Here is a 19646-nt window from a genome sequence, read left to right on the forward strand (position 1 = left end):
GCCCTGGTCATACTTTTCCAAACTTCTGTTGGTTGGCATGATGGTTTAACAACTGGAAAATTGCAAATGTTACACTATTGTTCTAAAAGGGAAATGGTGGGGGGCATGGTGGCGCAGCTGGTAGAGCCATTGCCTCACAGCACCAGAGACCTGGGTTCGATCCTGACTTCAGCTACTGTCTGTGTAGAGTTTGCACATTCTCCCTGTGCTCCTATTTCCTCACGCATCTCAAAGACGTGCGGGTTTGTAGGTTGTTGAAGAAATTAATTTAGAGGGAAATTAATGGAGAATGAAAAGCGGAGACTTTGCAGATTTGCTTCGAGATTTTATTGCATTATATCAAGGAGAGATGGCGGCAGTAAACTGCCCACCAGTTCTCTGACTTCACGGCAGAATTAGCCGACAGCTAAACTGTGCAGTAAACAACTTTTGTTTTTTTGTTAGATGCTATTCTACGAAAATATTCTATCAACTACATGGGTACCAATTATTTCATCAGTCATAACATACTTCTTGTTTATGTTAATCTTATTCAACAACAAATGGTTAATATGAGTCAAACACAAAACAAGGGCATCTTGACATTATTCTATCTCATCTTTAGGTGCCCCGCGGCACCATCCCCTCTCCGAGCCAATCATAAGCCCCCCATTTACAGTAACATTTCTATGCTTCAAGTGGTAGGGGGCGTGGGTGGTCTACTGTAACACACTGCTGAGAGAAACAAGCTTCCTTATCTCCACTATTTCATGTTTACATTTACCATCCACCCTTCAACACATTCCCAGACAAGTGGTGATACGTTTAGTCCTACTTTGTCAATTCCCACGAACCTCTTCTGCACCTGGTCAATGAGAGATGCCTATTGTCACATCCAAGCACCCTTTCGTTACCTTGTTCAATTCCAATCTTCTAATTTATTCTTAATTGTTAACCGTATGTTTGTGTTGTCATTTGTGAGCGATGCACCAAGGCACATTCCTTGTATATGCACATACTTGGCCAATAAACTTATTCATTCATTCATCACTGGAAAATGGGACTAGCTTGATTTCTCATATAGAATTGATATTAGATCAAAGGACCGAATGGGCTATTTCTGTGCTATTGCCATTCCATGATTCTGAGGAGTGTAGTAGTGCAATGATCGATTCATTTTTAAACTCAATGGAAAATTATTTTAACACATATAATGCATCTACTTGTGTTACCTCCCTGAAAGTGGCAACACATGTTGATAAGAGTGGTAAAGAAGGCACCCGGTATGCTTGCCTTCATCATTTGGGGCATTGAGTATAAGAGTCTGGTGGTGATGTTGCAGCTTTGTAGGACTTTAGTTAGGTCACATTTGGAGTGTTGTGCGCAGTCTGGTCGCTCCATTGCAGGAAGGATGTGGAAGCTTTGGAGAGGGTGCAGAAGAGGTTTACCATGGTGCTCCCGGAATTACAGGGTATTAGCGATAAGGAGAGGTTAGACAAACTCAGATTGTTTTCTCTGGAGAGCGGAGGTGAGGGGGCAACATGAAAAATACAAAATTATGAGAGGCATGGATAGGCTAGACAGTCAGAAGCTTTTTCCAAGGGTGGAAATGTCAAAGACTAGAGGCCATATGTTTGGTTGGCATTGACAAGGTGGAGTGAAGGGCCTGTTTCCATGCTGTATAGCTCTATGACTTTAAGTGGAATTTGACTCAGCATTCAGATACCCAGTAGAACTCTGTTGATCTAGAACGCATTCTGGAAAAGAGACAAATTCAAAAGTGCGTGAAATTTAAAGAGGAAAACAAAATCCGTGAATGCAGTAGCACAGTGGTAGAACTGCTGCCTCACAGTGCCTGAGATCCAGGTTCGTTCCTGACTAAGGGTGCTGTCTGTGTGGAGTTTGTTCATTCTCTCTGTGCGTTTTCTCCGGGTATGCCAGTTTCCTTCCACATCTCAGACGTGCAGGTTTGTAGGTTAATTGGCTTCTGCAAATTGCCCTCAGTGTGTAGGGAGTGGATGCAAAAGTGGGATGGATTTGATTGGATGATAAAAATAGAGGTGATAAAGTCAGCTAATTAGAACGTGTCAGGTATCGGTTGCTCAGACATTGCAGGAAAGGTGGAGAGTGGAGGGGAAGCATTTAACGGAGATAAGGTGAGATAGCAATGCTGGTGGAGAGGCCAGGAGAGGAATAAATGAAAGTCGGAGAGATATAGAAGTAGTGTATGGGTGATCGTAGGCAGACGTGGACTTGGTGGGCCGAAGGGTCTGTTTCCACGCTGTATCTCTAAATACTAAAGATTGAAGTAAAGAGAGACAACAAAATTAATATACATCAGTTACAGAACTGAAAATATTTCATATTGCAGTGTGAGCAGAGCATGGAGCAGGTGTTACTCAGATGTTGATCCCTTGTTTATCCCATCAGAACAGAAACCCTGGAGACAATAAAGGGCCAATACAACCCATAAAATAACAACCTCAATGCCCAATGCGGGCAGCACAGTGGTAGAGTTGCTGACTTACAATGCCAGAAACCCGGGTTCGATCCTGACTACGGATGCTGTCTGTACGGAGTTTGTACGTTCTTCCTGTGACCGCTTGGGTTTCCTCCGGGTGCTCCGGTTTCCTCCCACGCTCCAAAGAAGTACAGGTTTGTAGGTTAATTGGCTTCGGTAAAAATTGTACATAGTCCCTGGTGCGTAGGATAGATAGCGTACTGGGTGATCGCTGGTCGGTGCGGACTTGGTGGGGCAAAGGGTCAGTTTCCACACTGGATGTCTAAAGTCTAAAGTCCATCAAGTCCCTTTCACTATATGGGAGTCCTTATTGCAAACCTCTCAACTTCCTGCATATATGGCAAATGTACCTGACAATTCTCTGCCGCAGAAGGCAGTGGAGGCCAATTCACTGGATGTTTTCAAGAGAAAGTTAGATTTAGCACTTGGGGCTAATGGAATTAAGGAATATGGGGTAAAAGCCAGAAAGGGGTACTGATTTTGGATGATCAGCCATGATCGTATTGAATGGCAGTGCTGGCTCGAAGGGCCAAATGGCCAGCTCCTTCACCTATTTTCTATAGGAGATGTATACAGATATACAAACTCAATCAACATCATGATGCTACTGTGCTTATAACCTGGGTGTCTTGAAGGGGCACATTGGCAATCAGTTTTTGAACATTTAACTACACAAGATACTTTTGGTCGTTAACCAGTTGAAATCCATAATAGATTGTTCTGCTTCACCAAATGCCACACCATCTCGGAGGACTTTGACTGAAATCCATGCGCAGCTTGGATTTGATTGGATGATAAAAATAGAGGTGATAGAGTCAGCTCATTAGATCGTGTCAGGTATCGGTTGCTCAGATATTGCAGGAAAGGTGGTGAGTGGAGGGGGAGCGTTTAACGGAGATAAGGTGAGATAGCAATGCTGGTGGAGAGGCCAGGAGAGGAATAAATGAAAGTCAGAGAGAGGACTTTTCACCAGGGAGAAAGCTTGAGGAGCAGGACTGAGAGCAGGGACGCTGAAGCAGAGGATTCATCTACTTCTCTCAGCCTGTGTGAAAAGTGAATGTGAAAGGCTTCTGCAGATCGCCGTTCTCACCTGGGCAGGTGTGTCCGACAGTTGGAGTGAATATGTTAAGTGTTTTTGTTGGATTCTGTGTAAATTTCTGTGTAAATTTCTGTGTAAATTTGGAAATGAATACCCGTATTGAACGTGTAACCTCCGGAAATGTCGGATGGGGTTGTTGAAAAGAAGATGTTTTGTAAATATTTATTACTTGAATAAAGTATTTTTTGATATAAAAAAAGTTTCTGTTGCCAACTGACCCGCTCCAGACTGCAGGAGTACTTGCTGAGGGACGCATTGAAGCTTGGTGTAGCCAACACCAAGGCTCTGTGGGGGAGGACCACAGCATAGGGTTCTTCCGCTGCTGGACATTGATGGGGCAAGGTGTGGTGGTGATGCCCCTCAAACGAGGGAAGGGATATCAACCCATGGGGCTACATTAGTGGCAAGGGTGCCAGGTATAATGATATTTCTGTGAACATTACGATACGATGCAAATGAATGTATGTAGAGCCTCTGAGAATGTCAGAAGGATTTTTGCACGGTTCTTGTTTTGTATATATTTTTTATTCTGAATAAAGATTATTTTGATTAAAAAAGATTGGGCGGGGGGGTTACTCTCAGAGGGCCAGAGTGGAGAACAGATTATTCTGAATTTCAGAAGGGGTGTACATTTCTCCAAATATAATTGTCTGATGAAATTGGTAAATAGAAGCTCAAGAGTCCCTGGAGAATCTTCTCATGAGATGCCATTCATCCACAAGCCATTTGCAGGGATAAACAGGAATGAGGAAGCAGGCCTCAGGGAGTTCCCAGCGGGCTTCACAGGATCAAAAACAAATTCCGGTCTGCTTCAGAGTGCAGATTTAAGGTGGCAAAAAAAAAGAGAGAGAGGACAGACAAGCCAGGAATAGCTGGAGGCAAAATTAATCATTCCCTTCTTTGAGATAAAATATGTGAAGACCAAGAAAAAACACAAAATGCTGGAGTAACTCAGCAGGTCAGGCTGAGGAAGGGGAGAAATGGGTACGAGTCCAGTGGGACACAGGGAAGGGTGGGTGGAAAGAAGTGGGGAGGGTGGATGATGTTTGTAGATTAGTTACCAAAAATTGGAGAATTCGATGTTCGTACGCATTAGGTTGTAAACTACCCGATTGAAACACGAGGACAAGAGATCCAGATGCTGTATCTGAAGGAGATGATGGTCCCATGGATTATGGGGTCCAGGAGAAAAGGCAGGAGGACAAAGGAATGGATGCTTGTGTGGAAAAACAGTCCATTTTTGATCTGTAGTGTGCAATTTTGGTGCATTGTGAGTACTATCAAACAGGAAATTTAGTGCTGTATCAAAAAAATCTTTCTCTGTTGGGGTAATGGAGATCTTAGTGTAGGTTGTCTTGTTTCTCCCCCTTTGTGATAACCAGAATAATCAGATAAGCACAACTCAGAACTTTTGTAGAGTCAGAAGGCACTGCAGATGCTGGAATATTCACCAAAAAAACAAAGTGCGGGAGCAAAATCTCGCCCTTTAAATAAACCAAATACTTCGGGATTTCCGACTTTCGGTTTTATTTACTCGTTGCTGTGAATTTCGATTTCTCCCCCCCCCCCCCCCCCCCCCCCCCCCTCCTTAAACTTTCCACAATCAGACTGAAGAAAAGGTACTGACCTTAAACAAACAGAAAAACACCACAAAGTACTGGAATAAAGCTCAGGCTAAGTGAGGTGACAAGTGTAGCGGGGACATGTTTTTTATAATATTACAAAAATTATTCAATTATTAAAAATAATATTTACAATACCTTAAAACAAAACAGAACCCACCACCATAATACAAGATAAACAAATATACTAAATAAACTACTATACAACTATTATAAGAAAATAACTGCAGATGCTGGTACAAATCAAAGGTATTTATTCACAAAATGCTGGAGTAACTCAGCAGGTCAGGCAGCATCTCAGGAGAGAAGGAATGGGTGACGTTTCGGGTCGAGAGACTGAAGAAGGGTCTCGACCCGAAACGTCACCCATTCCTTCTCTCCCGAGATGCTGCCTGACCTGCTGAGTTACTCCAGCATTTTGTGAATAAATACCTTCAATACTATACAACTATGTTACACTCCTTGTCAAGGATGCATTCAACCCTCCGCGGTGCCCAGCGGTCCCTCTCCAACACCACCCGGGCGCGGATGTAACCCCAGAAGGCAGCCGGCTCGGGCAGAGCCCTCTTCCGCCTGGCGCGGTGAGTCGCGGATGGCCAGCTTGGCCAGGCCCAGGAGCAACCCAACCAGGACATCCTCGGCCCTCCCCTCTCCCCTACGCACAGGGTGTCCAAAGATGAGGATGGTGGGTGAAAAGTGCAGCCAAAGGGCAAAAGGCAAAGGGACATGTTGGCTGGTGTGGGGGAGTTGGGCCAAAGGGTCTGTTTCCACGCTGTATCACTCTATGACTCTAAGGTAGAATCTGGAGATGGTGTTTCAGGCGGGGATCTTTGTTCAGACGGGGTCTCCAGGTTCCCCTTCCCCGCAGCCAACTACGGACCATCGTAGCTTTTTGCATATCTTTCATTCATTTGTTCTACGTGCCTTCTGTATCTCTCGTTTCCCCCTCCCCTGACTCTTGGTCTGCAGAAGGGTCTTGACCGAAAACGTCACGTATTCCTTTTCTCCAGAGATGCTGTCTGACCCGCTGGGTTACTCCAACATTTTGTGTCTATCTCCAGGTATCTGAACAGAGTGCTGGGGGAACTCAGCGGGTCAGGCATCATCTGCTGCGGGAATAGGACAGACCCTAAACTTGACCCTAAAGATTGTCCTTCCATTCCCTCCACAGATGCTGCCTGACAGGTGCTTAGTTCCCCCAGCACTTTGTATTTTGCTCAAGATTCCAGCATCTGCAATTCCTTGTGTCTCTTGATTCTAGTAACTGATGCTAGTCAATTCTATCTGTAATTATAGCGTTTCCCTTTCATTTACCCCCCTTCCAGGATCTTCAGTAACCTGCAGATATAAGAAACTGCAGATACTGGAGCAAAAAAGTGCCGGAGTAACTCAGTGGCTCAATCGTCCCTAGTGTGTAGGATATAATTAGTGTTTGGGTGAGTGCTGGTCGGCATGGTAGGTGGGCCGAAGGGCCTTGTTCCCGACCCCCACCCCCCCGCCTCCAGTTTTCTCTCCCCTACTACTACCGGCCTAGAGAACTGTCCCGGCCTGAAACATCTCCTGCACAATGACATGCAGATTTAAAAAATCGCGATGTGCTGGAGTAACTCAGGATGTCAGGGTCTCTGGAGATCATGGGTAGATGTGTTAGGTCGGGAGCCTTCTTCGAACTGATTGTGGTGGGGTGGGAGGGGGGTAAAAAAAACTGGAGGAAAGGTGGGGGCAGGACAAAGGCATAGTCATCAAGTTAAAGCGTTTGTCAGTCTGAAGACAGGGCTCGACCCAAAACATCACCCATTCCTTCTCGCCTGAGAAGCTGCCTGGTCCCGCTGAGTTACTCCAGCATTTTGTGTCTATCATCAAGTTAAAGTTTGGCACATTGTGTATACTCTGCCATTGAATCAAGGTTGATCTGTCTTTCCCTCTCAACCCCATTTTCCTGCCTTTTCCCCATAACCCCTGACACCCTTACTACTCAAGAATCTGACAATCTCCACCTTAAAAATATCCATTGCTTTGGCCTCCACTGCCATGTTTGGCAATGAATTCCAGATTCCCCACCCTCTGACTAAAGAGATTCCTCCTCATCTCCTTTGTAAAGATACATCCTTTTATTCTGAGGCTGTGGCTCAGAATGTTTATCTGAATCGTCCACTGATCTGACACTGTCTCAGCCTCTGACTATTTAGTTACACAGTTGCTCAGGATGAACCCTGAGAAGGACCAACGCATCCTGGATTTCCATCTTTCCCTATTTTCATCCTGGAAAAAAAGGTTTTGACTGTCTAACCTATCTATGCCTTCAATAATGTTATAATTTTGACTTCCAGCTGTCCACTGTGATGGTTCTACAAACCCCTCAGTACAAGAGAAATCTTGAATATTCCTTCAATGTTGATCTGGTCGTTCACACCCAAACCATGGGAATAATGAGACCAGAAGAGTCTCGACCCGAAACATCTCCTATCCATGTTCTCCAGAGATGGTGCCTGACCTGCTGAGTTATTCCAGTGCTTTGTGTCCTTATGGGAATAAATATAATTGGGACCCACAGCACCAATTTTGCAGGACAGAAGCTGTCCGTGGGAGGAAAGGGGGAGGAGGTTATCCTTTTCCACTCCAGTCTGTCTGCTTCAATATGAGGGAGCTAATCCAAGCGATTTTGGGATTCCAGATCCCTTGACCTCTCATGGTCTCTAAGTAGCTGTTCACCTGGCTACCTGGCTGTGCTTGTGTGAATGTGCAATGGATGGTTTTACATGGTTTGACTGTGATGTGGAAAGGTTGTAAAAATAACTGTGTTGGCTCTTATAGACGTTGCCAAAATGTCAATAAATGGACTGATTTTCAGATAGTGACAAAAGGTAAAACAGCATTTACCTCGATACGAAATACATACAAGCAAGTCACAGCTGTTACCATCTTCCTTATAGGTTTTGGTTTAGTTCTAGCAACACAGTGTTGAAACAGGCCCTTCGGCCCACTGCATCCGCGCCGACCAACGATCACCCGTATACTAGCTCTGTTATCCCATCTTTGTATCTTACACACTAGGGGCAATTTAAAGAAGCCAATGAACCTACAAACCTGCACCTGTCTTTGGAATGTGGGAGGAAACCGGAGCACCCATAGAAAACCCACGCGGTCACGGGGAGATCGTACAAACTCCGTACAGCACCCGTAGTCAGGATCAAATTCTGGTCTCTGGCAGCGACTCTACCGCTGCGCCACCATGCAGCCCCAACTATATTGTGCCTGGAAGCAACTGGGAGCAATGTTCAGAATGCAGCCCTGTGGACCCTACACAGGGATTGTTGGGTGATTATCAGTTCAATACATGTGATCTCAGTGGTTTCCCTGTTCTCAACTTCTCTTGCTGCTACTTCCACCAACGTGATCAGCTGACTCAACTCCCATAATGTATGAATCCCCCTTACATGTTTACTGCAGGGGAAGTGCAGATCCTAATGGGTAAGTAATCGGCACCAAGTAACTCATAACAGATAAAAGTACACAAATGAATATAAGAACTCTGATTGAAGAAAGGAACCAAGTAATCTTTCATTGTTACAGCTTTTATTTATCCATGCAGAATTTCACAAAGATTGACATTTAATTGAATTAAAGTAGAGCTACTTTCCTGGCAGCTGGGCTAGGCTACCGTCTTCTAAAGTATAAAGTCAACGTAAAAATACGCAGTATAAAGAGGCTGAAGAAGGGACAAGACCCGAAACGTCACCTATCCATGTTCTTCAGAAATGCTGCCTGTCCTGCTGAGTTGCACCAGCATTTGGTGTCTTTGTTTGGTAAACCGGCATCTGCAGTTCCTTGTTACTGCCACCATCTACATTGTACTCATGAGGATCTTCAACGTATCCAGAAAAATAATTTAGTCCAATCAAGTGAATTCCGTTACGATCCTTAGAGTGCAGTCCACCGAAAAATCGGCATTAATTATCAAAGAGTTTGAAATTCAGTAGCTGTGGGCGTCCACGTTGTCATTTGAACATTGTAAGTGTGTGCACAAGGTGAGGGTTGTAAATAGAGTTTAAACTGTCCAGATAGAGAGCTGACTATTGAGCATGTTTGTTTAGGTCTGAGGGATGTGGGGAATGTGCACGGGGACTGCATGAATGAATGGATGAATGATACTTGATGGCCACAAGTACCTATTCTGGGCAGAGTACCTAGGTACAGTGAAATGCTTTGTTTTGCACACAACCTAGGCAGTACACAAGTGTCCCTACTTATCTGTCACCGACAAATTTACAAAGCCCAAACAACCTTATCTGCTGCCCCTCATGTGGGATGAACATGCTGAAGCACCCCAGTTCCATTTGCGGATATTGGTCACATAAGATCGCCTGGATGAACAGGCGGTGGGAAAATGTTCCAGTAGAAAGAACACAGTACAGAACATGTGCCTGTCAAAAGCAGCGCTTGTCTGTCGCCAGTGATTGTTAATTCCGATTCAACCCAGATAATTGCTCTCAATGATAACTTAATTAATAGTCTTTCGCATTGCTATTGATTTTCAGACTGTGTAACTGTGACTCTCTGCACTTGAACATTGGAGTTCATTGCCACCGCGCCGTCGCAGGTTGACATAGGTGGTAGAATGCTGCTTAATGCCGTAATCTTTCAGCATCAGTTTATCTTCAAGTGGCTTAGATTGAAAGGTCAAGTAGTACTGACTTCGTTGGAGGCGCTCTAGAGATTCAATTTCATTTTTAAAACTTGAAACCTTGTCGTTTGGTGAAACCTGAATTGTCAGACTACGCCCATTGTAATCGACAACTATATCCATTAGCGTGATCAGCTGGATCGTTGCATCAAAGAAGATGCTGGAATCCAACAAAGTTTTGCCATCATCCAAAATGGTGCCATTGAATGTCAGGCGTTGCTGGGAGACTGGAATGGTCCATTCTTGCTGAATGTTGCGTTTAACTTCAGAGACCTTGCCATAAATGTTGGCCTTTAGTTGTAACGATTTACCATCCAGGCTGGTCACAGTGATTTCAAATGTCTTAACTGGCTGTGGATCACAAGCAAACATGGCAATAAATAAAATGTAGTTCCTTGTCATTTTGCACAAGACACATAACATGAAAGTGAGATGGTGGACACCCATTCTTTTAGGGGTCATCGGGTGCACTTGGAACACGAGATTTATTCTTTGGAGCGCTAGGAGGATGAGGGGAGATCTTGCAGACGTGCACAAAATCATGAGAGGAATACATTGGGTAGATGCACAGAATAGGAGCCAAACTAAACGGCACCTTTCCACCTGGATTGATCAGGGAGCAATGGTAATGGATGTGGCCTCAATTCACTATTCATTAAAAACCCAGAGGATTGAATATAGTCATAGAGTCATACAGCATGGAAATAGGCCTTTGAGCCGCTGCGGGGTTGTTTTGGCGGCGGGGTCGGCAGCGACTCTCCGCCACTCTGCCGATGCTCTCTCCGGCTTCTCTCGCCTCGTCAAGTCCTTCTCTCGGTCTGAGAACGGACGCAGCGAATTGGCGAGAGACCCGGAGAGGCGGCACCTCCGCGCAAATTCAGGCAACGCCAATGAACTAAATATATATATTTTTTTTAACGCAAGGAACTGCAGATGCTGGTTTAACCAAAGGAAAAAAAGACACAAAGTGCTGGAGTAACTCAGCAGGTCAGGCAGCATCTATGAAGAACATGGATACATGGTAACATATTAGATAGATTAATTTAACATGGATACATGGTAACATGTTCCCTCTTTCAGTGAAACAATGTCAAACCGCAACAGCTCATTAAACACGGTGTAATGACATAAATAATATTCCTCTTCATTTGTCATTTCATGCAGTTCATTGTGTGTTTATCTGTAAAATTATGCATCAGATTTGTAAAAAATAATCCCACAAACTAAAGACAACTCACCTCCACTGTGCGCAGGCTTGGATTCCTGGTGCAAACAGGGAAGTTTATTTTTAACTAGACCAAGTGGATTCGTTGGGCCCATTCCTCGTAGAGGGGGGGGGGGGGGGGCAGGGAAGGGGAGAGGGTATGATTGAGTGAGGCCTAGACCCAAAGCCTCTCTTGTATTTTAGCTTCCTCAAACCCCCACTCAATCCCCCCCTCCTCCCCCTACTAACCCACTCCATCCCCCTAGCCACCCCCACTTGCCCCTCCCCTGCCCCCACCCGGGAACGCAGGGGGATGGAGTGGCTGAGTGTTAGACCAATGCAGTAGAGGTTTGGGGGAGTTTCAAAGGGGGTTCAGGGGGGATGAATTGGGTGAATGGAGGGTGGAAGAGAGGGGGGATAATGGGGCTGGGGGATGGAGTGGGTGAGAAGAGTATAAGGGGGTGGGTTGTGGGGGGGGGGGGGGTGATAAGGAGTTGAGGGGGTGTGGATGGAGTGGGTATCTTAAAAAAGCCTGAAGCCAATTTAAATTAATGCAGCACAGGTTTGGGGGAGTTAAGGGGGATTGAGGAGTTGAGGGGGTGTGGATGGAGTGGGTGAGCGGGGCTCTGAAAAAAATTCTAAACACAATTTCAGTTAATGCAGGAGAGGTTTGGGGGAGTTTTAAGGGGGGGGGGGTTGAGGTGGGAATGGAGTGCGTGAGTGAGGGGGGGTTGAGGTGGGAATGGAGTGGCTGAGTACGGGGAGGGTGTTAGACCAATGCAGTGGAGGTTTGGGGGAGTTTTAAAGAGGGCTCAGGGTGGATGAATTGGGTGAATGGAGGGTGGGTGAGGGGAGGATAAGGAGGGTTGAGGTGGGTTGTGGTGGGGGATGATAAGTGGGGTTGAGGGGGTGTGGATGGAGTGGGGCTCTTACAAAAACCTGAAAACAATTTAAGTTAATGCAGCACAGGTTTGGGGGGTTTTAAGGGGGATTGAGGGGGGAATGGAGTGCGTGAGGGGGTTCTGAAAAAAATCCCAAACACAATTTCAGTTAATGCAGGAGAGGTTTGGGGGAGTTTTAACGGGGGGTTGAGGTGGGAATGGAGTGCACTCCCCCCTCCTCCCCCCCCCCCCCATCACCCACTCCATCCCCCCCTCCCCCTCCTCCTTCTCCCCCTCCTACCCCTCCTCCTCCCTCCCATCCCCCCCCTTCACCCTCCCCCTCAGCACTGCCGTCAGTCGGGCGGGTGCCCCCCCCCCCCCCCCCCCTCTCGGCGCGAGAGAGGCGACTACACCTCCTCAGCGCGGCCCGATCTGAGTGGCAGGCGCAAGGCATGCCGGGACGGGCGGCTGTGCTGCTGGGGGGGGGGGGGGGGGGAGCGCATTGGTGAAAGGTCCGGGGGTGGGGGGGAGCGCATTGGTGAAAGGTCCGGGGGGGGGGGGGGGGGGGGAGCGCATTGGTGAAAGGTCCGGGGGGGGGGAGCGCATTGGTGAAAGGTCCGGGGGGGGGGGGGGGGGGGGGGGAGCGCATTGGTGAAAGGTCCGGGGGGGGGGGGGGGGGGGAGCGCATTGGTGAAAGGTCCGATGGAGGGGGGGGGAGGTTAAATGAGAGGAAAGGGAGGTTAAATGTTTGGGATCATGTTGCAAGGATGATAGGCTCAAAGTTTTTGAGGAGAGAAGTGATGACAGGGTGTTGGAAGATGAGGAGACGATATCTGAGAGGAGAGAACCACTAATAATAATGTATTATCTATTGTATCTATTGTATCCGCTGCTCTAGATGTCAACTTCTTTACATCGGCGAAACCAAACGCAGGTTCTGCGATCGTTTCGCTCAACACCTTCGCTCAGTCCGCCTTAACCAACCTGATCTCCCAGTGGCTGAGCACTTCAACCCCCCCTCCCACTCCCAGTCTGACCTTTCTGTCATGGGCCTCCTCCAGTGCCATAGTGAGACCCACTGGAAATTGGAGGAACAGCACCTCATATTTTGCTTGGGCAGCTTGCAGCCCAGCAGTATGAACATTGACTTCTCCAACTTTAGATAGTTCCTCTGCCCCTCTCTTCCCCTCCCCCTTCCCAGTTCTCCCTCTATCTTCCTGTATCCACCTATATCTTTCCTTTGTCCCGCACCCCTGACATCAGTCTGAAGAAGGGCCTCGACCCGAAACGTCACCCATTCCTTCTCTCCTGAGATGCTGCCTGACCTGCTGAGTTACTTCAGCATTTTGTGAATAAATAATGCCAAGTCATGTGACAGCCTTGTGGATACCTTAGTTTTTCACATTTTCTCCATCCACCTTGTGACCTACTGACTCACCATGATTACATAGAAAATAGGTGCAGGAGTAGGCCATTCGGCCCTTCGAGCCTGCACCGCCATTCAATATGATCATGGCTGATCATCCAACTCAGTATCCCGTACCTGCCTTCTCTCCATACCCCCTGATCCCTTTAGTCACAAAGGCCACATCTAACTCCCTCTTAAATATAGCCAATGAACTGGCCTCAACTACCTTCTGTGGCAGAGAATTCCACAGATTCACCACTCTCTGTGTGAAAAAAAACTTTCTCATCTCGGTCCTAAAAGACTTCCCCCTTATCCTTAAACTGTGACCCCTTGTTCTGGACTTCCCTAACATTGGGAACAATCTTCCTGCATCAAGCCTGTCCAACCCTTTAAGAATTTTGTAAGTTTCTATAAGATCCCCCCTCAATCTTCTAAATTCCAGCGAGTACAAACCGAGTCTATCCAGTCTTTCTTCATATGAAAGTCCTGCCATCCCAGGAATCAATCTGGTGAACCTTCTCTGTACTCCCTCTATGGCAAGAATGTCTTTCCTCAGATTAGGAGACCAAAACTGTACGCAATACTCCAGGTGTGGTCTCGCCAATGCCCTGTACAACTGCAGCAGAACCTCCCTGCTCCTATACTCAAATCCCCTCGCTATGAATGCCAACATACCATTCGCTTTCTTCACTGCCTGCTGCACCTGCATGCCTACTTTCAATGACTGGTGTACCACGACACCCAGGTCTCGTTGCATCTCCCCTTCTCCTAATCGGCCACCATTCAGGTAATAGTCTGCTTTCCTGTTCTTGCCACCAAAGTGGATAACCTCACATTTATCCACATTATACTGCATCCACTCACCTAACCTATCCAAGTCACGTTGCAGCCTCCTAGCATCCTCCTCACAGCTAACACTGCCCCCCAGCTTCGTGTGATCCGCAAACTTGGAGATGTTACATCCTCTTGAAGCTTTCCACTGTATCTTGGTGCACGGGATAATAAAGTAAAGTAAACTTAACTAACAACCCAGCGGTGTAAATATTGATTTCTCTAACTTTGCGTAACCCTTGCTTTCCCTCTCTCTCCGTCCCTCCCCCATCCTAGTTCATCGACTAGTTTCACTGTCCTCCTGATTAATTTTACTGTTTGTATGCCTCTTTATCACCTTCTCCTCAGCCAACAATGAACCATTCTACATTTCCTTGATCACCGTGTACTTTGATCTGTCGTTTTCACACCTTTCCCTTCCATATCTCTAGTTCCCCTCTCGCCTGACTCTCAGTCTGAAGAAGGGTCTCGACCTGAAACGTCACTCATTCCTTCTCTCCAGAGATGCTGCCTGTCCCGCTGAGTTACTCCAGCACTTTGTGTCTTTCTTAACTAAACGTCGCCCTCTTTTGGTTGAGCTGATGTATGACATTCCAGTGTTATCTGTAAATGATATTTGAACCAAGAAATTCAATATTCAGTTTCAGGCAAAATGTTACTTCCCCTGAGGCAATCCTTTTTACTCGGGAGAGTCAAATTGAATTCACGTTGCAGGGTAGATTCAACATCTTGGCACTTGAGATAATGACATTCCACAAAAGCCATTTTTATGCTCAAACATGTCATAGCATCATGGTAGACACAAAATGCTGGAGTAACTCAGCGGTTCAGACAGCATCTCTGGAGAGAAGGAATGGGTGATGTTTCGGGTCAAGACCCTTCCTCATTTCATAGTGTCATGTCTACATGATGAAAGAATGGGTCGACAGGGCTTGTGTTCACTGGAATTTAGAAGGATGAGAGGGAATCTTATAGAAATGTAAAATTCTTAAAGGATTGGACAGGCTAGATGCAGGCAAAATGTTCCCGATGTTGGCGGAGTCCAGAACCAGGGGTCACAGTTTAAGAATAAGGGGTAGGCCATTTAGGTCTGAGATGAGGAAAAACTTTTTCACCCAGAGTTGTGAATCTGTGGAATTCTCTGCCACAGAAGGCCGTGGAGGCCAATTCACTGGATGTTTTCAAGAGAGAGTTAGATATAGCTCTTAGGGCTAAAGGAATCAATGGATATGGAGGGAAAAGCAGGAAATGGGTACTAATTTTAGATGATCAGCCATGATCAGCCTGTCTGTACCACATTTATACATTCTCCCTGTGACTGCGTGGGGTTTCTCCGGGTGCTCCGGTTTCCTCCAACACTCCAAAGACCTATGGGTTTGTTTGTTAACTGGTTTCGGTAAAACTGTAAATTGTCCCTCGTGTGTAGGGTAGTGTTAGGGTATGGGGTGATCACTGGTCAGAGCGGACTTGGTCGGCCGAAGGGCCTGTTTCTGTGCTGTATCTCTAAAGAAAAAGGGGGTAAAATCACACACAAGTAACCTTTACCTCCTGTCTCCCTCTGCTCAGCCTCTTCACCGAAGCCTCTTATGGGAAAGCCTCACATGTGTCCTCCACGGGGCCTCTCTCCCAACATGACCACTCCCAAGAGGACCGCTCCGCTGCGCCTTGCCTTCCTTTTATTGGCTGCTGATTTAGCCAATTTATTGGCCGATCAATTAGTGCATCCAACGACTAGATTTTGAAACCTCCTGTGCTGCTCTGATAATGAAATAGACTCACTCAGCCCATCCAACCAAATATAAACTTGTAACGCTATGGGCCTAAGATAGACACAAAAAGCTGAAGTAACTCAGTGAGACAGGCAGCATCTCTGGAGAGAAGGAACGGGTGACGTTTAGGGTCGAGACCTTCTCTCCAGAGATGCTGCCTGTCCCGTTGAGTTACTCCAGCTTTTAGTGTCCATCTTCAGTTTAAACCAACATCTGCAGTACCTTCTTACACAACACTATGGGACCTTACTGTTTCCAAATGGTTTCAGATATTTCACTGCAAACAGTAGAGGGCGCCCTATCACTCATAATGCCTTACTGTCAACAAGTAGGTTTAACCAGTTGAAGGAAGAATATATGCGTAGGATGGAACTGCAGATGCTGGTTTTACCAAAGATAGATACTAAGTGCTGGAGCAACTCTGCGGGTTAGCTAGCATCTCTGGAGAAAACGAATAGGTGATGTTTCGGGTAGGGATCCTTCTTCAGACTGAGAGGGAAACGAGAGGTATGAAAAGTTACAGAACAGTACGTCAGGTCTGCCATGAAGTAGAGTTTTTCTTCCGTCGCCTCCGCCTCCGTGCCTCTTTCTACGGGAAAGGATCCTCAGCACCCAGTGATGAGTCCTTCTCCTGCCTCTACCAGTACCCTCCTCTTGCACTCCCCCAGCCGACCTTCTACCGGCCCTTCAGACCTTTTATTAGATTCTGTACCTTTTCCTACCTCTAGTTTCCCTCTTCACTGACTCTCAGGCTGAAGAGGGGTTTCAGCCCAAACGACACCTGTTCCTTTTCTCCAGAGAAGCTGCCTGACCCGCTGGGTTACTCCAGCTTTTAGTGTAAGAAAATAACTGCAGATGCTGGTACAAATCGAAGGTATTTATTCACAAAATGTTGGAGTAACTCAGCAGGTCAGGCAGCATCTCAGGAGAGAAGGAATGAGTGACATTTCGGGTCGAGACCCTTCTTCAGACTGATGACTCTCTTCGAGCGAAGATGATAAACGGGGTTTGATTTACACATTTGAGAGACGGTAAACAGGACACAAAAGTTTCACAAAACCCTTTCTGCTATTAATTTCATGTTTTCTCACTGAGCTTAAAGGATGGAAGTGGTTATTGATCAAAAGAAGATTGAGAAAATCCCAGGCTATGAACATTTTAACTGTAAGATGCAAAAAAATATGTTGGCCACAGTGTATCATGGAAACCTCCTGTGTGCAGAGTGCAGAGAAGATTCACGAGGATGTTGCCAGGACCTGAGGGCGTGAGCTGTAGGAAGAGGTTGGGCTGGCTAGGACTGCACTCCTTAGAGCATAGGATGATGAGAAGTGATCTTCTAGACATGTATAAGAAGGGACCATGAGGGGAATGGACAGGGTCGTTTCACAGAGTCTTTTACCCAGAGTAGAAGAATCAAGAACCTTAAGGTGAGAGGGGAAGGATTTAATAGGAATCTGAGGGCAACGTTTTCACATAGAGGATGGTGGATATAGAATCCCTGTTCCAGACGTACACTGGCCCCATCCCCGAACTCTACCTCCGCTACATCGATGACTGCATTGGTGCTACCTCTTGCACCCATGCAGAACTCACTGACTTCATACACTTCACCTCCAATTTCCATCCTGCCCTTAAATATACCTGGACTATCTCCGACATCTCCCTCCCGTTTCTGGACCTCACCATCTCCATCACAGGAGACAGACTAGTGACGGACATTTACTATAAACCCACTGACTCGCACAGCTATCTGGACTACACTTCTTCCCAACCCGGTCCCCTGCAAAAAGTCTATCCCCTACTCCCAATTCCTCCGTCTACGCCGCATCTGCGCCCGGGATGAGGTGTTTCACACTAGGGCTTCCGAGATGTCCTCGTTCTTCAGGAAACGGGGCTTCCCCTCCTCCATTATAGATGAGGCTCTCACTAGGGTCTCTTCTACGTCCCGCAGCTCCACTCTTGCTCCCCCTCCCCCCACTCGCAACAAGGACAGAATCCCCCTCGTTCTCACCTTCCACCCCACCAGCCAGCGGATCCAACATATCATCCACCAACATTTCCGTCACCTACAACGGGACCCCATCACTGGCCATATCTTCCCATCCCCTCCCCTCTCTGCGTTCCGCAGAGACCGTTCCCTCCGTAACTCCCTGGTCCACTCGTCCCTTCCTACCCAAACCACCCCAACCCCGGGCACTTACCCCTGCAACCGCACGAGATGCAACACCTGTCCCTTTACCTCCCCCCTCAACTCCATCCAAGGACCCAAACAGTCTTTCCAGGTGAGACAAAGGTTCACCTGCACCTCCTCCAACCTCATCTATTGCATCCGCTGCTCTAGATGTCAACTCATTTACATCGGCGAAACCAAGCGCAGGCTCGGCGATCGCTTCGCTGAACACCTGCGCTCGGTCCGCATTAACAAAACTGATCTTCCGGTGGCCGAGCACTTCAACTCCCCCTCCCATTCCCAGTCTGACCTTTTTGTCATGGGCCTCCTCCAGTGCCATAGTGAGGCCCACCGGAAATTGGAGGAACAGCACCTCATATTTCGCCTGGGCAGTTTGCAGCCCAGTGGTATGAACGTCGACTTCTCCAACTTTAGATAGTCCCTCTGTCCCTCCCTTCCCCTCCCCCTTCCCAGATCTCCCTCTATCTTCCTCTCTCCACCTATATCCTTCCTTTGTCCCGCCCCCCTGACATCAGTCTGAAGAAGGGTCTCGACCCGAAACGTCACCCATTCCTTCTCTCCCGAGATGCTGCCTGACCTGCTGAGTTGCTCCAGCATTTTGTGAATAAATCGATTTGTACCAGCATCTGCAGTTATTTTCTTATAGAACAAGCTGCTTGAGGAGGTAGTTGAGACAGAAACGATAACAACATTTAAAAGATATTTGGGCAGGTTCATGGATAGGAAAGGTTTAGAGAGAGATAGGCCAAACGCGGGCAGGTGGGACTAGTGTAGATGGGCCACCTTAGTCATCGTGGGCAAGTTGCGCTGAAGGCCCTGCTTCTGTGCTACGTGACTTTATGATCTCTATGTTTTAACATATATGAACGCTAAAATCATGAGAGATTGAGTAAACACACAGAGTCTCTTGCCCAGCGTAGCGGAATCGAGAATCAGAGGACATAGGTTTAAGGTGAGGGGGGAAAGATTTAGTAGGAAACTGAGGGGTAACTTTTTTACACAAAGGATGGATGGTGTATGGAACGAGCTGTTAGAGGGGGTAGCTGAGGCAGGTACTATCGCAACATTTAATAAAATATTTAGACGAACATGTAGAAGATAGGTTGGAGGCATATGGGCCAACGCAGGCAGGGGGGACCAGTGTAGATGGGACATGTTGGTCGGTGTGGGCAGGTTGGGCTGAAGGGCCTGTTTCCATGCTATATCACTCTGTGACTCTTAACCAAACAATGATTGTTGAACATATTGTGAAGGACTCACGGTCGCAGCATCAGCAGATGGATTTGCAAAAGATGGATAGGTGAGAACGAGAAATAATATGGGTTATTTCTTTGTATTTCTTTTCTTACCATCCACCACAGCCCCAGGCTGTGAATGAAACAAATCTCCAAAAAAGCCTTTGTAATAGAAATTACTTTATTGGATGCATCAGTAACAGAGTTTAAATCAACACGAAA

Source organism: Rhinoraja longicauda, chromosome 25, assembly GCF_053455715.1.
Source record: "Rhinoraja longicauda isolate Sanriku21f chromosome 25, sRhiLon1.1, whole genome shotgun sequence".
Taxonomy (NCBI): domain Eukaryota; kingdom Metazoa; phylum Chordata; class Chondrichthyes; order Rajiformes; family Arhynchobatidae; genus Rhinoraja; species Rhinoraja longicauda.